Source organism: Calidris pugnax, unplaced genomic scaffold (assembly GCF_001431845.1).
Source record: "Calidris pugnax isolate Ruff unplaced genomic scaffold, ASM143184v1 scaffold70, whole genome shotgun sequence".
Taxonomy (NCBI): domain Eukaryota; kingdom Metazoa; phylum Chordata; class Aves; order Charadriiformes; family Scolopacidae; genus Calidris; species Calidris pugnax.
Genome location: NW_015090862.1, coordinates 8,624,022 through 8,648,962, shown reverse-complemented (window position 1 = coordinate 8,648,962; position 24,941 = coordinate 8,624,022). Strand labels below are relative to the sequence as shown.

General features: G+C 37.2%; 1 protein-coding gene across 12 annotated transcripts in view; it reads right to left on the bottom strand.

The window, feature by feature from the left end:
* Nucleotides 1-24,941, bottom strand: part of SEMA6D (sema domain, transmembrane domain (TM), and cytoplasmic domain, (semaphorin) 6D) — a 382,134-nt gene that overhangs the window by 121,863 nt on the left and 235,330 nt on the right. For all 12 annotated transcript variants that reach the window (XM_014944568.1, XM_014944569.1, XM_014944570.1 and 9 more), the window contains one exon: nucleotides 17,000-17,080. The gene's annotated coding sequence lies outside the window, so the exon portion shown is untranslated. The remainder of the gene's footprint in view (nucleotides 1-16,999; nucleotides 17,081-24,941) is intronic.

The following is a 24,941-nucleotide window of genomic DNA, read 5'->3' as shown; positions in this document are numbered from 1 at the left end:
ACTTCATACATGCTCATCATAATTAGGTCAGGGAACTAGACAATCTTTTGTTGTTGCTGAAGCAAGTCACAAAGTAATCTTAATTCTTTTGGAAGTTTTCTTCCTTCTAAATAGCTGAAGACATTTATTATTGAACTTCCTGCTTTTGACAGAATTTTATTAAAAGAAATTGATTTTACTAGCTCAGACTATTACATCCTGCTGAAAGATAAAACATCATACCTCATTTTCTTTCCTGATTTTTGGTAAGAATATTTTCAAAAATTCAATAAGCTGTTGACTGAAATACCCAGTATTATAACTGTCATTTCTTTAGAAGGGTTTTTTTTTTCCTTAATCAGATATCAACATACTAGAAATTCTGTAAAAAAAATTAAAAAATAAACTTACTTTTAAAATACTCTTTCAGGAAGATTATATTTTAACAACCAAACACAACAATATGTTATATTACATTTTGAACAGAATGTTTACCTTTCACTGAGTTTCTTTGCCAGCTGTGTCAGCGTTGACTGCAATAGCTTATGTATAAAAAAAATATTAAAAAGAGCTGTTTATTTTTTTTAATTGCCATGATCATGCCAAAAAACACAATGTGTGGGCTGCAGGCAGAATGCTGGGAGCAGTATTATTCATGTTAAAAACTGTTGCCTGATTTGCTTTCTTTGAAAATTAGGGTACTATAAATAGGAGCCCAGTGGGATTTGTCAATTGCAAGTTTTGTTTTAAAAGCTGCTAGGATTAAACTTTTGAAAGACTTACAAAACATAAAACCATCAGAACTATTGCGCGATGGCTTGTCATCTCCCTTTGGCCTAGATTAGACCTTTATTTTTGAAAAGACTTACGTATTTGATATAGATCTACCTCCTATTTCTATACATCTGTCCAAAACCTATTTTTTTTCAACTTCATAGAAAGAATTCTTTGCTCTTTATACGTCTTACACTCTTTCATAAAGCCAACTATCTTAACTCACTGTTTTGTTCATCATCATAAAAAAGATTGTATCACCAAACTTGTAAAAATTCTATGTTGCTTGATTTGTGAAAATCCTTCCCCACAAATCACTTCTGAACAACTCAGAAATTAAGATATATTCATCTATTACAAAAAGGTTGTGTCAAGCCAGCATCACACAGGATCACACAAGCTGTGGTAAAGGACCACAGCTGTCCTTTACCTTATTTATCAGCACATTAGCATTTTTGTGCCTTTTCTATTTTGCTTGCTTCATAGCTGATAGAAAGCTGCTTCCAAAAAACACAAAAAACCCAAGTAACCAGTGGACCCCCAAAACACAAAATACCCCTTAGTTGAACAACAAAGCACGAAGAAACTATTGCAAGGACTTTATCAAATACTTTCTTCTACGATAAATTATACACTACATTCACCATTAGAAAGCTGGCATTTTGACTTGCACTTGGAATGGGAAGCAATGGGAGCTATTGGGATATGCTGACTTAACAGCAAATGCAGGGAAAGAAATAAAAGATATGCTGCTAATTTCAATGTGAGCAAGGGCCCAACAAAGCAATTACACAGCTTGTAAGACCCGCCTAAATTCCTAGCTTTGCCCACTGGATTCTGTAAAGTATAAAGAAATATTTTTTTCCAAACACTTCAGTGTTTGACTGGTTTTCTTTATGAAAAACAGTTTTTACACAAGCATATTCATACTGCACTGCTTACATAAACCACACGTCCTGAAAATGGCATGGGATTTTGTTGTCCTTAAAGCATGAAGCATATGGCCTGATGGCCATTTTCCTGAAGGCACAACCTTTCATCAGGAAATTGGACCCTGTTCAGAGGAGTTTCAGCTGAAACACTTGGCATTACTAAGGAGTTGACAACCCAGACTTGATGCCTGTCTGCATGTCTTTTTGTGACTCTATTCTCTGAATACATGTAACCTTTGAGTTTACTTAACTCCACAGTCTCAAACATGGTTCAGCCCGAGATCTCAACTGCAGCACTCAAGCTCTCAGGAGAGAACAGCAGAAAATGAACAAAGAGGGCAAGGTGAGAAACAGAGGCGGTAACAAAAGAGAGGAACATCACTTTCAACACTGTTCCAACAAACTTTTAACTAGTGCCATATTTCCCTTTGTAAATTAAATACTTAATGATACATATCACACTTGCATCCTTATCTAAACACATCTGCTGTCCTGTTCTGAAGTTTTTCTTAGTAGAATTGTACTTGAGTAAGAAACAACAGATCAATCCCACATTTTGGTCTAATCAGAGTTTAAAAAAAAATTAGCACGAAGAGGTGATAATTATCTCCCGTCCACCATAAAAATTCAATCAAAATATGAAAGCCTGGGTTTATCCTACACAAACCATGAAAAAGCAATTAAGTGTGTGACACAAAGCCATCATATTTGATCAGGAGAGTTGACCCTGTTCCAGGGATAAAATGATAACTAGTGTCCTGAGTCCAGCTCAGTGACCTTCTGGAACTGGAACTTTCAATTATGCCAAATTAGCTGCGTCACATAGGCTGGCTTTGTGAGTGAGGCTGGATCAATGCAGTGCATTTCTCTATGATGACAATGATTTAATCAATCTCAGTCACTCAGTGGACAGCAATGAGGTTGTGAAGTAAGCACTAAAAAAAGAATGCTAGCATCTTTCATTGTCAGGGTTAGCTAGCTGCTCCCCATTTGTTCTTTTTCTTTAAATGCTAATTTGAAACTATGAAAAAATAATGCTAAGTAGCAATTTCCTAGAAAGGATTTTGTCACATCTATTGAGACTTACATTCGGCGTGCCAAATTGCAACCTGATGTTCAATAATGCTGGTTTTGACACTTCTGTGTAATAAAAGCGAAGATCCTTCTTTGCTCAAGGATGTCTATGACACTTTTGACACTTTTCTCCCAGAATTGCAGGCAGCCCAGATGTTCTTTGCACTAAGCAGAGTGTTGCCACAGCTGCCATGGAATGTCGGAAGATACTGGGCTCTAGGCAAAAGCAGCAAAGGGCATATTTCCTCTTTTTAACTGAGGAGTAATTTTTGGAGAGTAAAACCTTTTGATGTGCACAAAGTTAAAGCCTCAGAGGGATTTTACAGGCAAGGGACACATTGCATTTTCTCTGGCTCTCGTTTCAAGGTAACTCAGAGCCATTACAGAGCAGCTGTTTCCACTTCTGTTCAGAAAAAATATTCCTTACTTACTTATGCTAGCACGGCATTGCTGTACCTGCTGCATATCTGAATGTTACAATACAGGCCAAAATGAAAATAACAGTAACAGGTCTTGGTGATGGACTCCAGCCTTGATTTTTTGGGCTCACAAGGGTGCAAGACACAGCCACTCCTGGACTGTTTGGGCTTCTCAAGACTTGAATCCAGAGATTTATATTCACAAGTGTCTCCTTGCACAGCAGTGACAGCTGAAGGAGACCTGGCCACATGCTGTGCCCCTGTACCCTAGTACTCTCCCCAGATGGGCTAAAGTGTTTGAAGACCACATGGTGTACCTGGAGGAAAATGTTCCTGGGTAAAAAAATAAACACACTTTCTGCATCATCTTCCTTATTTCTGCCATTGTACTGTCCCCAAAACAGATGCTTGTGGGGCTGAGTAGTAAACTGGACTGTTTTTCTCCTTCATTTGAAAATTACCTAGGCCTCACAGTTTAACATGAGCCACGCAAACAGTCATTCTGTGCACAACAAAGTAATGTAGGATGCAGGAGTCCATGGGTAGCTCCATCAAAAGAAATACTCTTTAAGCTAAAGCCCCAGGGCTCGCACAAGCCACAGCTCTCATCCGTGGGTGGGCAGATGAGTCGGGGTCTTTCCCTTCATACTGCTGCTCTTCAGCTCCATCTCCTGGAGACGCCCACTGCACGGGGAGACCCACCTGCCCACACCATACTCTGCCCTTACAGCAGAAACAAGTTAGCAGAGACTCTAATTAATCAAAGCTTCCTCAGGAAAAATGTGTGCTGGAATGTTTTATTTTAAAATAAAACTTTTAATTTGGAATTTTCAGTTCAGGGATTTATTTTTCAGTACTTGCAACAGACATGTCTCTGCCGGAAGGATTATTTTTTTTTTGAGAGAAATTCTTTGTGATTGATACAGTTTTTAAAATTAAATACGCTCAGAGATCTGTTATTTATACCCTTATATATACACTCCCAAAGTTTAAGGTAGTCACACCACCTTCCTCAAAATAACAAGAAATGGAATCACATGTTTTGGAAGAGCCATTTCTCTTCTGTCATCTCCAGGGAGCTGTGCAAGTGGCACAGGAATTTCTTAACCCACATCTTACTGGGATTACCCTTTGCCTGACTTTCATCTGTGGTTGTATAGTGAGCTCACTGGTGCAGGATCTGTCTGTCTTACAGGCTGGTTTATAGCTGAAGGAGGAACAGGAGCAGACAAAGTGAGTAGTGGGGAAATCTACTATTTCTGGGAGCTGCCAGGCCGACTAGAGCAATTCTTGTAAAACTCTCATCATCTGGGAAGAAAGATTACTTGTGGCATCCATACTGGGATTTTTGTGTTTCACTGCCAAGCCATCTGTAATGCATGACAGCTCTATCAAGGAGCCATTAGCATACCAAAAGAAAGGCAACGAACATCAGCATGCTTTGCTGTACACTTCCACCAGTTCCAAACTAATGCCCGAGATTCCACCTTGCAATTCAGCCCTCCATGGTCATTCTGATCAGACAGGTGTTAAGGAAGACAAGACCTTATTCAAAACCCAAACTAGGGGTGGCCTGCAGCTGACCCTGGTGAATTGCAGGGCCTAGGAATGTTGACTTTTTGGTCCATGTTGTAAGTTTTTCGTCCCTATTTGGGATAGAGTGCTACAAACCCATCAGGGATGATGCTACTTTAGCAACAGTTGTCATATTGTCTGCTCCTTTTCTAGACATATTCCCTAGTGTGGGTGTCACTTTCACAGTCAAATGCCACTGGACGCAGAGTTATGGTAGTGATTACTATGGAAAAATAAGAAAAACAGGGACAAATAATTTTATCTGAAAAGTCAGCAATGGAAAATGGCCATCATCTTTTTATGCCATAGCGCATCCCAGCTGGACCTGGGCTCTGCGCAATGGGGAAAGGAGTCCAGAATTGCATAGATCCATTATCCTCAATGGTTCAGGAGGACAAGCTCATTAGGAACTACAGCTTCATTAGGTAGCAAGAGCTGCCCTGTTGTCAGGCTATGATCTATTTCTTATCTTGGATTGTGCCACAGATTCTCTCTCCCACATCCCAATCACAATTGACTACCACACCTCACTGCTTTTGGTGATGGAGGGTAGATCTTGCTTTAAGAACTATAAACTAGAGTTTCAGAAATACCACAGTAATATCTGACAAACATTACTCAGTATTATCCATGTAGAAGTATGCCCTAACTTCTCTCTGGTATGAAAAGGGATCTCTTGCCAAAAGCCTGCAATTATTAGCAGCTCCCATTACAGAACTAATCTACTCTCAGTGATTACATACACCTGAGTGCATAGTAATAACAAAAACACCGAACCACACCTTTGCAAAACATATTTACCTTTGCATTTAAGAGATACCCAAATTTACTATGTAAATCAAATAGTAAAATGAAACCACAAACACCAATTAAAAATATTATTTTAAAATGTGACTGTTTTGGACACACTGGAGGGTACAGGTTAAAAAGGCAGGGCACTACTTTATTGTATGGGGATCCTTTTCTCTTTTAAGGCAAGTCTATCATTATAATAATATATAGTATTTACAAAGAATTGAAAGAGTTAGGAAACAACGATATCTTAGAAAGTTCTATGTTATTTTTTAGGCTTCCAAAATAAGTGCTCAGATATAATTGCTTAAAGTAGACTTCAAAAGCTTTGATACACCAGCAGCTGCAGCAAATACATGGCTTTTTCTATTTTAATTATCCCTTTCTTCTAATAGGTTCTACAAGACTTAAACATGAATAGAGATCAGAGGGGGAGCCAGATTTTATGTTTTACCTACACTGTTCTGAAAACAGAGTAATAAATGGCTGAAGCTTGCCTGGTGGTTTGTTTGTGTAAGTGAAGTACTCCCCCAGTGTTTCTCTTCTCCAGGTTCAATGATTAACTCCACTTAAAACCCAGTCGTTTTGTGTCTGTTGACAAAAATCTTTGCAACATAAAAGATTTAATAGCAATACTTGGCATAAAATATTTTGGCAAAATGAACTGAATATCACATCAAACACAGTTGAAAGGCAAACTTCCCAGCCAACAGAACAGTTTTATCAAACTCCAAATTCTCACGTTCTTTTATTGTGGCAAAATCAAAGTTAATTCTACCTTATAGAATTTCTTTGGTCAAGGTGAAAGCATTTTAGATATTGTTATTTGTCTTCTTTGCAGGGATATAGTACATATTCTATTACGGCAAGGCTCTCTGCTTCCTTGCTCAAAATCATAGAATATATTGATGTCCTGTTTCACAAAATTTAAAGCTGTTCTGGTGAATACACAAATTTCATTTGGAGTTTAAAAAAAAGTCACGCCTCATTTATTTAGAAGCTCTTTGCCTTATCACTGCTGTAGCTATTTAAAGCACTGCCTTTCTGTTTATCAAAGCCAACTTTCTTCCTTCTTCTTTACGTTTTTAAAGATAAAAAAATTAAAAAGTAACCTTTCCACTGACATTTTTCTCATAACACATACCAAATTGATTTGAAAACATTAGATTTGCCAAATTTCTCCTGCATGATGTACTGGAATCTAAATATTGCTCCTTTATTTATGTAAGTGGAGGCTTATTTATTCGAGAGACAATTTTTGGAGGATTTTCCTAATGAGTATCGTGAGAGCAGCTAAAAAATTTGAATTAGTTTTTAATTTTTAATTTTTTGAACACCAATTTTCAGACAATTTTTGGACATATAATTAAACATGAAGTTAATTATCTGTTTACAAGGGCTCTTAATGCATGGCTTTCACTTCAGAGAGGCTGAGCAGTCAGGCTGTAATCTGAGCCCAGCACTGACACTGCTGCCAGGCAGAACAGCTACTGCACATACCACAGCCCCACAGGGTGGGACAGGGGCAATCCCAAACCCACCTCCAGCAGAGGCAAGATGCAGTGAGCAAGAGCCAGGCCTTTCCGAGGCTCTTCCTTTCACCTCCACCATGATGACCAGAGTGAACCTGCACAGATTCACAGATGTGGAAATTCCCTCACAGATGGGGAGGTTTTGGCCCTTTTTTGTTAAGACAGGTGTAAATCCAGTTAGAAATGAGTTCCATAAACTGGAAATACGGTCTCAGCAAAAATCCTTGTTTTCATTCATTTTTAATTTTCAAAACCTTCAGCTTCTGTGCTGGGCTGTTAAATGACTGCAGCAGGTATTTGTAAAGTTCAAAGGAAAATCTCTTTAGAATTTCTTGTGTTATGAAAATGAGATCAAAATAGTGGTTTTCCTGTTTTATAAATATTTTTAAGATCATTCAAAAGCTGGCAGAAGTTTAGAGCCGGACATTTCTCTTGATTATTTACATCATGCTAAAACTTCAAGGCAGTGTTATGCTTGACGTCTCCTGTACTAAGCACAGTGTAGCGTCCCAAAGAGCTATGATCAGATGCTCACATCCTGCAGACATTTACAACATGCTTGACTGTAAGCAGGTGAGCAGTCCCCATGAAAGTAAAACAACACAAACTTAAGTCAGAGGCAATGGAAATTTTTAAGACTCTGTGAATCTTACAGTGAGCCCTGCACAGACTCAGACTTTTTGGAGTTAATGGAATAAAGCCTAGATTTTTTTTAGCTGAACTATCACCACAGAGGTAACAAATTCCACAGGTAAACCCATCTACACCCCCTGAGCACCAAAAGCATTGCACACTGCCCCAGAAATGATAGCTGTTGACACCCACCTTGTCAACAAGCCAAAACTACATCTGTTCATTGCTCCCCTCATTTCACACACATTTCAAACCTGTGCTCATGTCAACCCAGTGACTACAGGCAAAAATATCAGGTGTTTCTGATCCTATTTCCTTTGTGCACACAGGAACTGATCATCTAATTCAACCAGAGTGTTTCATGTACATAACCTCTGTTTTGTTCATTCCAACATAATCCACATAATTTTGTAGTTTAAAATTATTCTCAATTAGTACACACTCTAATGAAAATAAAAAGAAACTCCAAATAAAGTGATGAATATGGAGTTAAATTTAGAAAACATAAACAAGAAGGCAAATGCTTAATCCTGTACAGCTACACTGGTGTAAACGTGAAGTCGACTGCTGACATCGGTGGTATATCTCCCAACTTATACTGGCAGAAAGAAAGACAATCTAGCTAACACTTCCTAAAATTACTAAATGAAATAATAGCTCTTGAATAACATATTTGTAACATAGCCATTGCATATCTCCAGAAAAATCAGGCAGGATTACACTGCAGGTAGAATGAAAATATAGGCATGGGTTAAGTGAGAAAGAACTATTTCTCAAGTATCATACATTCTTTTCTCTATAAGAAGTATCCACGTATTTTCAGTACCTGCACTGGCCTAAGCAATGTGACATCTATTTTTTGTGCAGATGTGAAAAACTGGGATTATAGCATTGGTTCTGAAACTGTTTCCTGCCAGAGATGTATTCCACTAAAAAGGATTCTGTTTCTATTTGAGTTTTAATTTAGGATAACACTTGTTTAATTTTATTTTTCATGTTAAGTTGCAAACCTGCACTTGGAAGAGCTGGTATCTTCATAAGAGCTGGAATATTCTGTCCTTTCGTTATCATAAAATCCTGTATTCTGAGCATGTCTTCAGACAGTTATGTGAATTATTTGTTAGCTGTTAGGTGGATTTATGCTTTTCATCTTAGCCTGAACTTCTCTCATGAGCATTCAGATAAATTATTTTGAAGGCGTTCAGGAGCTAAACATCCAATTGTATTATGTTAATATTACAAGATATCTATATTCATGCATCACAAATGACTGTGCTATAGTTTACCTAATATTTTGCATTATTATATAAATATGAGCCTTTACGCCAATGCATTAGTTCCTTTTTCCCCCTGGTGTTTAAGATCGTACTGAAGTCCCGTTGATGCCATAATTGAGGTTAAGCATGTGCATAAGTGCTGTTTGAGATGGGTCCCTATTCCCCAATGTGCAGCTTGTCTCTGGTAGATGATGGAAGATTGCTTTACTCTTTGCTCATTAATATAAATACATTTTATCCTCTCTTTGCACTAGCTATGTGCCGCAAAATCATTTTTATGATTATGTTATTTATAGTCATGCACATTTCAGGAACATTCCACATACCTACATGTGGAATTGTATCTGAAAATGCAGTAATTCACACTTCAAATACCATTTGGGGGGAAACATGGATTTCTAACTTTACAGTGTATTTCAGTGCACCCAATGGGGGCAAATTAAGGTTAAGCACTGAACTTTAACTCTGTATTTCCTGGCTCTGAGCTTTATTGTGCCACCTTACTAGCGGGTTAACATAGTATGTACGTAGAATATTTGCTACAAGGTTTATGAATAAGTGATTCTCATCTCCTTTGTAAGGAAAATTGACTCCATTACAGGAGAGAAGAGACATCAAGCTAACATTACATGAAGTCATAATCCTCTATTGAGACATCACACAATGACATTGTTAACATTAGTATGCAATATTTATTATAAATAAAAGAGGCTATTGAGGCTTTCAACCCATAAGCAGCTCTGTGTGGATGACTTCACTGTAGGAACACAGTGGAGTTCTAATGAGGATAAAAGATTTATTTATACGTAAATATGTTCTCATTAGTAATTCAGCACTAGCATGTAGCAAATACAATTGGAGGACCAGTAGAGTTTTGTGGTTTGGTTTTTGGTGCTTTTTTTAAAAAAAAATTACTATTCATTGTTTGCACTTTAACTATGAACATTTGGTGAAAAAAAAAATAAATTGGTTAATTAGTTTATTGTACTGTGTATTATTAATTCTCATGAATGAAGAATTATTCCATTTTTATGGAATACAATAACACCCCATCACTCCGTAACACAAAGATCCAGTGGGTAATTGGCTCAGACCCTGGTAAAAAGTGGAATATTTTTTTAAGAGGTCCTTCCTGCACATGTAATATATAATCATGAAGCATCATAGTGTCATGTAAGATCTCTTACTGATCCTTTCAGGCTACTGTTTCACATTCACCTTTGTCAGGCGAAACGTAACAAGAGTGAAACAATGGTTCAAAGTATGTGTCCATACTTCACATTTGACTACCATTGTTTTTGTTCAAAACCCAGTCTTCCTTTTGGCTAGCCGAATTTGTCATCTTTAATTTATTTCCAGTTTTCTTAAACAGTTCTATTGGTAAAACTTTTATCATATTTGGGGATATTTCACTACTAATGGAATTATGGTACAAGAAGGGTAAGTATGTATATAGATTATGTGGAGAACATTCTCTGTGTAACAAGAACCCACGTCATAACCGCTACTTAACAGAAGCACCAGGAAAAAAAAAAACTAAAGTAATGCATTATTTTCTCTCTTAGAAGAATTAAGTTCATCAGGTATTCATTTCTCATCTTGGGAATTACATTGACATGGTTCATCTCTTTCTAAAACTGCATTTAAGTTGATTACATGTAAGCTGACCGATAAGAAAATCTTATTCATATTGAAAACCAAATCATTCAATTTAGAATCACTCAGCTCAGCAGAGAAAGTCCATACCAACAATTACTGAGAGATCTGAGGAATTCTACTCCACCTCCAAATGTAGATGAAAAAACATACACTTTTCCTGTTAATTTCCACTGTTCATTTTCAGCAATAAAATCTAAACATTCTTTATTGATAAATAAGGCCAACCCCTTGAAATATACTATTTCCTGTGGTCTTAGCAGTCCCGTGGTCTTAGTCTTCCCCTTTTTTTCAGTCTGTGTTTGTATAAAATTTTATTTATTCTGCTGAAAGTACGATCTTTTTTCTAAAAAAGCTTTAATTTGAAAAGCCATTTATAATTTGAAAAACAAGACAATATTTCCAGATAGATCTGCTTAAAGGAACTAGCTGTAAAAAATTAGCATAGCTGACCTAAGTTATTTTAATTTCCTATGCTTTCTGTTATCATACTTATAAACTCACATACTCCACTTAAAGAGATAAGATGATGAGAGTAAGTTCCTGTTACTATATAACGGAACAGAAAATACAGAGATTGTATGAATTTAATATAATAGAAATAACATGCTGCTTAGATCCTTCTACCCTGGTATTTTTTGCCTCTCTCTGTGATGAAGTGCCTGAGGAGAACAGAAAGATGAGCTTCATAATTTAGGTGAAATTCTTCCCATTTAAAAAAATTTGTTTGCATATGTGTAACCTTATAGAAGTACACAGTAACTTTCCGACTATTCACTTGGGATTCAGATTATGAGCACATTAAATGACAATTTTTTTAAAAGTATTTCCAAATTTATAATTTCAATTTCTTTGATAATTTCTTGCACTAATGATGTGCAACACAACCAGGCTTGGAAGACCCTACTACTTCTTCTGTCAATCCAATTTTTAACTCTTTAACTCCCCAAGGTTTCAGCCCAAGTCCTGTTAAAACTAGTGGAAACATTCCCACTGACTTCAACACAGATCTTAAATTCAGTTATTGGACAAATATTATTTTCATAGGATTCATGCATTTGTCATAAAAATAACCCAGATTTGTTTCTTTAATGGGTTTTTCACAGTAATCTAGGTGGCTGGTGCATGTGCAATCTGACAAAACTGGTATCTCTTTTTGCAGACAGTATATTTAAGTTTCCCCATCTATCTCAAAAAAAGTCCCACAATGCTATTCAGAACTCTGTACACGTTCTTTCCTCTTCACAACTCATTTTCCTTTTTTTTTTTTTTTTTTTTTTTCTCAAGGATTTTTCTGCTCAGAAAACTGCTGGTGATATGGGCTTGAGCAACTCGAAAGCAGTGCCTCTATCCTCTTTGCAGCAAGAGTTTAGAGATTCAGCTGCAGTTGCCAGATAACCAAATAGAACCAGAGCAGTCTGGATTTTGAGCCACTTTAAACCAACATCTCTAATTTGGTTTAAAACAAATTTTGATGTTGTCCTGCTCATTGTGGCTTACTGAGAAAATGGACACAGGTAACCTCAGTCTAGAGCCTATCCCAGGTTGCAGGGATATAGTACTCATGCCAGCTCCTCATTGCTCACCCTTTTCACCCAAGACTGCAGATACCGGGACGACAAATGCCTCAGATCATCCTGCCTGAAGCTTCTTCTCTCTTCTATGCCTTCTCCCATTGCTCTGTCTCCTGTAGCACTTCCTTCCACCCATATCCTAAAAGTCCTCCTTCAGCTATTTCCCCAGAGTGTCCTTTATGTATCACTGGGCCATCCTGTGCTCCCCATACCACATGGCCTGGGAGGGATTGATGCTTTAACAAGTTACTCCTGTAAACATACCTCTCAAAAGGTCTTTCCCTAAGAAACCAAATGTCCTTTTACAAAATCACACTAATTGCTCTTCCTCATAGAGCAGCTGGGATAAGGGCTGGGTGAGCAACTGGTAACTCTTTCAGCAGTAAATTACGCCTAATACAACTGAAAATGGTAAAGCTCCTTTGTCATAAAAAGACCTATTTTTTACAGAGACATAATTGCCAAGGTTGCCTTAAGGGCAAAATGAAACCCCTCCATCTCTACACTCAGCCCCTTTTTCTTTTTTTTTTTTTTTTTTTTTGTGACAACCTAGGCAATAATTCACAGCTCACTGGATCTCCTAAATAAACCCCTTTATATTTACATGGTAGGCATTCCCCCATTACCCAGCAGGATTCAGCTGTATTGGCAGGCAGTCATTAGGCATTCTTAAGACTTTGGAGGTTTAACATACCCTTCTCTAGTTAGTGTCTTTGAAAACACCCTGTATGGTTACCATCTCAGCAAATATATAGAAAATCTTGACAATTTAACAATAAGATAAACTGTCATTTTGCAATTTTGAAGTGGTTCCTTCTTTGGTTCCCATCCAGACTCCCACATGAAGCCTTTAAAGCTCAGAAGAATTTCACCCAATGGAGGATTGTTCTGTTTCTTTCTTCTACTAGAAATTAAATGAGCTACTTGAGTCTCTGCTAAAAACTTCCATACATGTATACTTGCTTTGCATTATGTATTGCAGTTACTTTAACCGAGCATCACCATGAATTCTGGGGGAAATGAAAACAATGCAAAGTCATACCCTCTACTAATGAACGGAGAAAAGTCCTTTTAGGAAACAGAGATGAACTAGAGTAAAGGTAGTAAAATGTATTACGAGAAAGGTGCCCGAGTCTAACTCTCACAGAAGTGAGATTTTCACTAGAAGGTCATCTTGCACTAGAAAGATATGATCTGAGCACAAAAGAGGAGCCAAGTTTCAAGGGCTTATGGTCTTGCTCTGGCCGAGGAAGCTCCCCTGCCTGGTGTCCTCTACTGCCTAAGGAAAGTCATTAAAGACAATGGTCTACAGCCTGCCTTGACACTGACATCTCTTGTGCAAACAGGTCCTACGGGGGTCACTCACTCCTTCACATGGACCACAGGGAAAAACATCATCTCTTTGAATTCTTTAGTGAGTACCAAGTTATATTACGGGGGCTTGTGGGAATATAAAAGAAGAAAACAGAGAAGTTGATTCGTATTAGTAATACTGATCCTTCATACTGGTAATTCTACTTATTCTGAAGAAACCTCCAAACAAACCTGGAGTGACAGATTGCCAATCATGCCTAGAGCGGTTTGCATCCTATGAGCCTTGAATTGACACAAATGTTCAAAACTGGATTTGTTTACTGCATGGATAAAGATTTCAAATTAATATATCAAAAGTGCTTACATTAGCAAAAAATATCAAGGAAATTGATTTTGTTTTGAAGAAAAAAACCACATCTTTTTGTTCTCAATTGGACTATTCTCTTTTTAATATTATGTGAAAGTTTAATTGGGGTGTCTGTTCCATTGATGAGAACCAGAGCCTTCATGATACAATGCCTTATATGTATCACATAAAACGTTAATAGATATGTCCAGATTTAAGGAGCAAATTCCAGCAATTCTTAAAATAAGAACCATTCACACTGATCCAGAAGTCATGACAGAATATGAAAACTATGTGATGATAGTTAATCGGCAAAGTTATTGCTCATGTTAGCAAAATTAGTAAAAGCATTTTGAAATCTTTAAGACCAATAAGCACTTCAGTACATATTTGCCATGTTTACGAAGTTCGAGTAACATGCTGATGGAACCAAACAATTTACCACCACAGCTGTAATGAAAGGAAGGGGAGCAAAGCCCCACAAGTTGTTTGGAGCTTTGTTTAATCAAATTGAGTAATTTTAAGCTATATTATTTCTTATGGCATCCTGTAGCTTTTGAAGACTTCTCTTTAACTTTTAAAATTTGTGTAGAACACCATGTCCTTCTATTATTCGAAATGCTTCGATAATGTTTCTTTTAAACTGATTATTTGTTTAAAGTTCAAGCTACTAAAAGTAACATCCTATTAAAAGAAAGACTGGGTGCAGAGTGGTATTTTTGGATGTTAATTGGTCATGTTACTAGCTATCCACGAAACATACACTGAAAACACTCAAAAGTGTTCAGAAATGCCTCTCTAAGTCATAAATCTTTTACAGGTACAATTATGTGAGAGCAGGAATAGGAAAAGCACATTCAACATCTGGAGTCAGATGAGTTTACTGAAGTAAAATTGCAAAATTAAATTTAGATGAACTTAATTAAAAATGGGAATCCAATTTAATATGGACATTCATCAACTTCTCATTGAAAACCATTCTTGCCTCAAGAAAAGATAATAAAGTATGAACACAAAGACCATATAAAGGCTGAAATTAAGTGTGAAGGGATGGTAAAATAAAGAAACACAGTAAGAAGGAACACTTTTTTTCCTCATTTTAACACACATGTGCCTATGCACACACTTACCCTTTAATGGTACAGAATATTGAACTATTTCTGGAGTCCATAACAGTGGAGCAAGTGAACTGGTCATCTGTATGCCCTGAAGGTCATTAATCCTCCCAAGGGTATGCTACATATTTACTGATAATATGAATATGGAACTTTCTCTCTCTCTCTATGTATTTATAGTTGGTCAATTTTTTCTCCCAGATCCTAATAAAATTTATCTAAAACCAGTTAGATTTCTTAGTGCTTAAATGTTAGTCACTCGAGTTGATCCTCCTGAAGTGAATGGGAGTTTTGTCACAGGGCTGGGCCTTGGATGACTTACAATGGATTTTCATTTGCCTTAGTTAAGACACAACAAATGAGGCTCTCTTGCTTTCCTTAACTAGGTCATTAGTGTCTTCTGTTTCCAGGGAAAAAGATCTAGATGTTCAGTACCAGTCACTTCCAGCTTCCATGAAATCTCTCAGAACAGCATTGACTTTCAGCTCTCCAACTTAACAGTGCACAGAGAATTTAGTAATGTCAAACAACAATTTGAAAAGTTTAGAATAGTGTTATTAGGATCATATTATTTCCTTACGAAACTGCCTTGAAAATTTGTTGTTCTGCACCTTGGTTATGTGATCAAGCAACATGATACGAATGCTGTATTCTTTTCTTTCTAATAAAGAGCATTACTAGTACAGTCTGCTCTGAGGGAGATACTGTCCTTTATTAGGAACACGTTGCAACATTATAAAAGTTACCCAGCAATAACGAAATGTAATCTGTCCTGAGGATTCATGCTAACACATTATTATGCTCATTTTTATATGGAAAGAGCATGATTGGATAGGAATGCTATTGTTGTTGAATACATCTTTTAACTGAAGCAGAGATTTTATTGAACTATTTGGTTAATGACAATAAATTGCTAGAGGAGTTCTGAATACAGGTTTTGATTCCATGTCAGGAGAGTTTTAGGTTTTATGGTGTAATCTAATTTAAAAAAATATGTACTTCAATAGCTTGGAATAGTCAGGTCTTGGAAGCGGTAGTTTTTGATGTCTGTTTCACAGTGATCTAAAACCAGCATGAGCATGACTGGGCAGAGTGAGGTCAAAGGGCTGACTATATCCTGCCTCTAACAGTGCTATTAATTGATGCTAAGTGGAGGAGCATAGCATGCAGTGGTATGCCTACCCCAGCCTCCTACTTCCCCAGGACCCAAAATACTTAATGCAGTATGTGGCAAAACAATGAGAATAATTTTGTCCAAAATATCATCACAGACAATACCATAATAAAAAAATTAGATCTTCCTTCCCCAAAAAGCTGAACACTTACACACCAACATGATTTCCTGTTAAAGACCTACTCCACGCTACCCAACTATGGTTTTCTAGAAAATGCATTCCAAATCAATGCAAAAGTATGGGGGGACTCAGCTGTTCCCTCTTCCCTTTCTCTTTTACTAACGCTTAGAATTTATCTCCACAGCAGAAATTCTAAGCTTCAAGACGCAGACAGATGATACCCCTTCACAAGGTTTCCACAGCAGTATTTGAGAATCTGACTCAAGGTTTGATCAATTAGACTAGTTACAACAAAGATAGCATTAGAGGGGAAAAATATTTTTTCATTTTATAGGTTATTGCTCAGTTTTCACCAAGAGAAAACTACTGAATTTCCTTTTTTTTTTTTGGCATTTTACTTTCTCTTTGGAGTCTGCCCACCATCCCTCTGTAAATTGTTACATTTTTCAAAATGTACAATGTCAAACCTTCTGAGAGCAGTTACTTTAGTAGCGAGGACAATAAAAACAGCCTTTCTGATTTTAGTCTGATGAAAATTGCTCAGAACTTGTGTCCTGAGCTCAATCTCTTGCAGATCAATATATGTTCTTATATCTCTCTATCACTGCATTGGTCAAGGGGAAATCATTTTTCACACACATTCCATATCAGGTAACATAACAGAAAACAGTAATATTCTAATGTGGCTTACTATGGCATCTTTAGACCTTACCGCTGAGACCAAATGTGAAGATCCTTAAATTGCTGGCATCAGTGTTCGTGTAGAGTCTGGCACAAATTCAGATGAGTGATCCTGCCAAAAGTCAGAGGAAAATATTCATCAGACAGATGATTATTTTTAATCACACTTTCCCAGTACCCATGGAAGCCTTACTTTATAAATGCCTACTGCAGGTTTAATGATAAGACCACTAAAATAGATCTGAATGCAACACACCAGCACATTGACTTTTTGAGTGACTGTGAACCTGAATATTGATTTCCATGGGGTACCTTCTACAGAGAAACTGTCCTTTTATGAAAGCAATGAAATAGATTTTACCAGGAAAAATAACAGTGTATTGCATTATTAGTTTTAATAAACTGCATTAGAAAGGGGCCTCATGGAAAACAAACAAACAAACAAAAATGCACACAATTGGCCAACCCCAAATTAATGAAGCATACACTCATACACAGTTCATTTTCATTTCAGATCAAAGAGGTTTTGAAGTTCAAATAAATTTGCCTCCTAATAGTTTTAATACAGGATTATCTCTCTTAACATCTGAAAAATAACATTCAGAGTTGGCATTTAACAGCTTATTTGTATTGCAGCACTTCAGGGACAAGCAAACTTGTAATTTCTACCATATGTGGAACGTTTCTTTCATTAAAGTACTGAAACTTCTACACAAAAGAAAACATGACTGAGAAAAAATCCAGCAAAATGATTATTTTACTAAATACATATATAACATGTAATTTTTTTGCTGTTTATATTTAGTTAATGCATATTATACTGTAAATACAAATATGTATGTGCATACATTTGTTTCATTACGGTTTACATGGTTATTTCAAAAATAATTCAAATTACTCCTGTTTAGGAGAACAGGAAAACTATCTTGAAGTGAAAGCAAAAAAGAAATGGAACTGATTACACGAAATACATAGGCAGGTGGAGCAGCGTTTTGGGATCAGACCAGTTTTATGAACTTGTAGCACTCAAAACCAAGTTGCCTCTATATCATAACAGAGCAAATTCAAACCAGAAAGAAAAACCACATAAGGAGCTAACACCAAGCCCTAGGTGAACACAGAGGGCCTCCAGATCCCTCCTTTCCTCTTCTACTCAAGCTCCCAGTGAAAACATTACCATTTTCACTATATAACAACAAATTCCTTAGAGTGAGATTTTCAAAGACACGTAAGAGAACTGGGTGTCTAATTCCCTCAGGCAGTTTTGAGAAGTGCATGATTAATATACTATATAGCTCCTTATACATCAAACAATTTCCCGGTGCACTTCACATTAATCTTTAATGTAGACACTTTAATCTTCAAATCTTCATACAATAATCTTGAATGAAAGGTTCTTTCTGGGAGTTTACAGTATATTTAACACAATTTTAAAACTACTAGTGCATTGCCCTAGCTTTTAATACCCAGAAAATGTTTTATAAATTAGATCAACTACAACCTGGCCAAGGTTTCTGTATTTTTAATATCTTTGGAGAGAGATTACAACAAAAGGGTGCTGGAGGGAATGACTTAGCTGGTTAAGCATCAGTTCGCAATACTTTAAATCACCCCAGAACCATAGCTGCAGATCCCAGAGTTTATTCAGTGTTTCACTTTTTCCAAGGTAAGGACTAGCATCTCTGCATACGTTATTGGGGAAAACAGCATAGCTTACAGTGTATACTACTCTGTTTTGGCAGCTCTGTGTGCGCTGTGCACACATCTGGCCATGGACATAGTTTCCATATCTGTGTTTTTGCCAAAAATACAAACTGTTAAGGACAGTGTGCCAGGCCCATTCTGCAGGGATATAGCCATGACTCCAACTCCTCCTGGCCTTTACTGTTCCCTTCAGTGCTGTTTACTCTACCATTGTACTTCTGAGTTCTACTCACGGACCAGGACTTCGCAGTATTAGCCCTATGTAAACGCTCAGTGGAAAAAACTTCTAAGAATTTATACAGTGGTCTGAGGACAAAAGGCAATAGGTCAATATAAAGTAAGAGAAATAAAGATGATAGTAGCCATTACAATAAGCAGTATTTTTTGTAGGCAGCCTAGAAAAGGCACATTTGAAATTTGAATAACCAGTTTTGCAGATACGTCTGAAGGGTTTTGACATGAGAAAGCACAAAGGTGCTGGCTTGAGAACCAGAGTTGAAGAAGAAATGAACATGTGACTCAAACTGAGGTTGAAGCTGCTGTTTTCATACTGGCTAAGAGATGGCACAGAGTAGAGAAAGGAAAAATAAGGTGCCTAAAAGAGAAAAGGGAGAGTCACATATCACCTGAGTGTTACAGTCAGAAAGCAATATGGCCAAAAAAATGAAACTAGGAAAATGAATTTCCTAACTGCATTATTTAAGTTGGGTAAGATTATGTTTTTCAAGATTTGAGAACAAATTTATAGTGCAAGGTATCTTGCATATGGCATCATATGGATGGCCAGGGTAGACCACGTGTCAAACTTTTGTTGCCAGCTGGATTTGAGGTGGCAAAGAGAAATCTCAGTTGAAGACAATGCTCAGGCAGTGAATTTGAGTGACAGATGAGGTGATAGGTTGTTAATAGACATGAGAAAAAGTAACTGAGAGGGCTTCTACAGAAAGAGTAAGGATCAGTGTTTTAGTGCTGTTGGTTTGAGATGCCACTTCAGTATTTACACAGAAAGAGATTTAGATTTTAATTTGGGTAGGGAGAGGCAGGCTTGAAGTACAAAGGTCCACATAGTCCTAATCAACCTCATTACCATGGAAGCTGAATTTCTGCTTTCATGTGAGACACCTCATGGATAAACTAGGAAGAAAGTAGAAACCTGACTTTTCTGTAGACTTCTGCAGCTGGAGACTTAATAAGTCAGATTCACCAAAGAGCACACAAAGGAAAGGATATTGTCATGGAAGCCAAAAGAGGAAAGGATTAAAGTAAGATTATCAAAGTTAAATATATATTGAAACACCCGATAGGTTCACATGGTCAAAGGTGGAGTACAGATTCTCTGATTGGACTGGAGAAAATTATTACAGACTGGTTTGAGCAGTTCCTGTTGACAACAAGCAGTGGGAATTAGATTGCAGTGACTGTAGTTTGCTCCACGCATTCAGGGATGAGAGTTTATTAGAAGGTGGAGTAAACACTGGGACATTTTGAAGAAGTGAAAGACTAACGCAATCTCGAATCGTGCGAGAAAAGAGGAAGAGGAGAGTGACAGATTGGAGGAAAAAAGGGATAAGATGGGGTGACTGCATAAGGTGAATGAGCAGAGAAGGATACCAGTTGGAAAACTTTATAACTTGTGGCAGGCCAGAGGACTGTTTCAGGAACAGAGCAGTGAGTGAAAGGAGGAGTTACAAAGACAAAGATCATATATTTACCAGTTTTCACTGGGAAGAAACTACCAAGATTCTTCTCAGAGAAAGAAATTGTGGTGGGAGAAGAGGCTTTGAGGAATGAGTCAAAGGTGGTGAAGAGATTAGGAACTGTGAATGAAGATTTCAATTATAGTAGCTAGGCCTCTGACAGAATTGAAAGGGGAAAAAAGAATACACCATGGAGGAAGTCAGCTTGGTCACAGGATTTCTGCTAGAAATGCCTTGTTGCACAAAGCAACATGCAGAGAAAGTATCTATAAGAAAGGTGGTCTTGGCGGCTTTGAGAGATTCAGAGAGAAGGCAGATGCTGAACTCAATCAATTCAGGAACATCACTCGCTTTTGTGCAAGGAAACCAAGGGAGGAGAGATAATAAAGAAGTCACTGGGTATTTTCCACCCTTGCTAGACCAAGTCATAGGTGGGTCTTTATTTAAAACTCTCATGGTGTCTGTCACACCACAACTTGACATGTGGATGAGTTTAATTTACCATGGAGCTGTACCACTTAAAAAATAATTGCAGATCTATAAAAGATCTCTGAATATCTGATTTACATTCAGACATGACACCTGAACTGGTTACAAGACACAGGCATATTTGTTCCACTATACCTTTTATCTCAGAAAAGCCCTATGATTTTAATTTGAGGAGAAACATATGAAGTATTTCACATTCATGGGACATGTTTAAGTGTGCCAACATGAACATTTGATAATTTGAGTTCAAATTTCCATTTTCTTCCCAGTCAAGCCCATTCTAGGGATAGAAAGATGCATGCTAGCAATCCTCTTACATTTCTGGTGATGCAGAAGAATTTCAGAACATACAGTTTTGAGCAGAGGCAGCAGCAAGCCCCTCAAAGCACTGGCAGACAAATGGCTGATAGAATGTCTGAGAAAGCTAATATTATGATTTATATAAGATAAATTTATATTCCTGGGAAGCAAAGAAGAGCTTGGGAATAATATGAGCACTTACAGTCCAGAAATCTTTGTGAAAGTAAACTATTGTAAGACACTTGAGAATGGATTTTTTTGGATGAAGATATTTTCTTATTAATGATTTGGATGAAATTTTACACTGTTTTGGCCAAGTCAGGAGTTGAGTCTACAAGGGTGAGAAAAGAAAAGTCAAAATTCTAAGTTAAAAAGCTTTAAGAAAGATATTCGCAAGTGACATCCAAATGAGCATGCAGAAGGGAAAAATTAGCTGAGAGGACAGAATTGATGATTCTCTAAAGATGAAATTCATATTGCAAATTGCAAGGGTCTGTGATGGGACTCATGACTTCAGCTTGCTAAGTAGTATGTCACAGATGGTATCAAGCACAACAAAGAGAAAGGCTTTAGCAAGAGAAATGTTAACTAACTCTTGACTAAACATTGACAAGCAATTTCAAAAATCTAGAGAAGAGGGAAAGTAACAAATGGTTGAACTGATAATGCCTTAAAATTCACTATGAATCCAATGCTTCATTTTACATGTTGTTGTAGTCAACTTGTCTGAACGTATTACGAAAAAATACTCATTGATTTACATATCCATTGGATTAGTCTGTGTAAAATATTTGTATGACAACAGAAGTAATCCAATAGCACCAAATATAACATTTTATAATGGCATTTCTTGCCATTTTTGCTCTCCTTCATGAATCTGCTCTTCATCTATTTCCATGTAAACACACTGAATTTAACAGAATTTTCCAAAATAATAATAATAATTTTTATTTCTTCAGATGTATACACATACATTAAAAAGCTATTATCTCCCTATCCTCCTTGAATAAAAATGATGTCAATGCATTACTAAGAAGGAATGCAGCTCAGTGTAGCAACACCTGCTAGTACATCTAATGGACTAAAATACTGGAAAATTACCACTGGTGGTGTTTCCTAGAAATAATGTAAATCCAATATTGAATTGGTTATGTAACTCTGATATCACAAAGTTTCATACAGCATAGAAAAGCTGCATTTTAAAGTTTTACGGGGGGAGGAGAGGAAGTGTGAGGAGATGTGAGTTCTGTTTAACACTAAACTGCTCTTAATGCTGTGAAATACGTGGAAGCAAGGTTAATTGAAAACCTGAAGTAATATGAAAATAAGTTCAGCCTTTAACAGGAATACATATGGTATATAAAGCTCCATTGAGCCCAGGTGGATAAGTGAACATTTTCAATGCATATTAGCTGAAGAAATGAAGAAGTAGAAGCAGATAATAGGTATTACTAAACTAGAATATTCTGAAGGCCTGGAAGAGAGATAGAAAACCACTGCCATGGAACGAATTTATAGATTACTTTTTCTTCCCACCCAAAGAGTAGTAAGTTCCCTGTTTCCCTTTAGACAAAGCTTTTTATTGGCTATGGTTCCCATCCCTCTAGGGAAAAGGGCTTTCAAAGACAGACTTTAAACAAGAACATCTGGACTCCCCTGTAAAGTTACATCAGTGAGGGACAGGATTTCACACAGCAGCTCTTCTCTGCCTCAGCACCCCTACACCCTGCTGCAGCAGGAGAGGAGCCTAGGACCACAGAACAGAATAATACGCAGGTCTGCCTCTGTCCTCTGGGGTTGCTTTTCTTTCCTCAGGCACGCTTTTGTTAGGCTGGAGATACTCATGATCTCTGAGAAACTGTAGGAACCACAGTCTAACTATTCATTATAACACACCTGTAAACATCCTATGTATTTATGTCCCACATTATTCTTGAAAACCATTTAAATATAAGCATATCTCTCTCTATATATATATATATAAAGATATATAAATACATAGATATGTATTCATTGCCATATAAAATGATTCCAGCATTTGGTTCATCTGCTACAGATGCATGTGGTAAAATGCCCAAGTTCTACGCTGTCCCTGTCAGCATGAAGCAACTAATACTCCAGGCCAGGTGCAGCTGAACCTATTTGAAACTGTATTATTCTCCATTCAAATATTAGTAGTCTCTTCTACAACATAACTGTTCCCAGCTCTCCAAGAATTAGCCCTTGCCAAAATAATGCAGCTTGTTTAGCTGTCACCTCTACCTAGCCTCTATTCCACAAGTATGCAAACTTCAGAGCTTGGTTTTTGACCCCTCACTACAAGAAAGACATTGAGGTGCTGGAGCACATCCAGAAAAGTGCAACAAAGCTGGTGATGGGTCTGCAGAACAAGTCTTATGAGGAGTGGCTGAGGGAACTGGGATTGTTCAGCCAGGAGAAAAGGAGGCTGAGGCGAGTTGTTCTCTCTACAACTACCTGAAAGCAAGTTATAGTGAGGTGGGGGTCGGTCTCTTCTCCCAAGTAACAGGCAATAGGACAAAAGGAAATGACCTCAAGTTGTGCCAGGGGAGATTGAGATTGGATATTAGGAAAAAGTCCTTCACTGAAAGGGTTGTCAAACATTGGAACAGGCTGCCCAGGGAAGTAGTTGAGTTGCCATGCCTGGAGGTATTTAAAAGAAGTATAAATAGGCATCAGAACTAGTGACCCTAACTTTGAATGGGTGGGCCTCTATATGCTCAAAAAAGAGTTTAAAGAGCTAATCATGAAGAGCATGCTGATTTCAAAAAAGCATGAAAAACTCAATAATAATGATACATGACACTTTTATAAATAGCTATTACTTGCTTATTTTGGAAGACTCATATGCTATAATTTATCATTTAAAATAATAGCTAATTGAAGAGCTTTTCTTTTATCACCTCTGTATCAAAACCTCCTTAGCATTTTGTAGGAATATTATGCTTTCCTATGTTTGAGACTAACAGGCAATAGCAATTCCTCCCGCCCCAGTATTTCAAGACCCTGCCTTAAGCACAATAATATATTAAAGCTCGAATGCTCAGGAGGATGTATGTGAAAACCAATGCTTGTATTTCATTAGCTGCACCACAACCAACTTAATTGCATGTCTAGAACATACTCATTTAAATGCAACTGTGTGTGTGACATAGTTTTTGGAAACTCTGCCTTAAATTAACAGTGTGTTTGTTGTACTTTCATTTTTCATGCCACTGATTTGCAAAGGACTATCATAAACCTTTTCATTGCATTTCATTGTTTAATAGCAGTATGTTACTTTGTTAACAGGATCTGAAATATTTATGTAGGAAAGAATTCAGCACCTTCCAAACGCCATTTTGTGAGCTGGAATGCTTCTGAATTAAAGCTATTTCTTCCTCCTTACAAGACAGTCAGATCACATAACTAGATGATAATAATGCCATTTAAATTACAACTCAGAAGTTATTAGGTTAAGAGCTAGAAAAGAAACATCCAGAACTAAAGCAAAGCATTTAAGTTTTTTATCTAGTGATTGGCTACAAAGGGATGTACTAGCAGCTACAAAACTTGGTGTTACAGACCTCACTCTCTGTAGCTCACATTTGAGACACTCCTTTTGTAAGACGTGAGCCCGAACCGATAATGTCAATGGAGAAGGGCTCCAACAAGAATGGAGGAAGGCTCCAACAAGAACATGCCTGTATCTCTATGTCCCTTCCACAGAAACTGTCTGTTCCACAGCCCCAGCATGGCAGTTCTTTGCTGGTGGACCATTTTTTC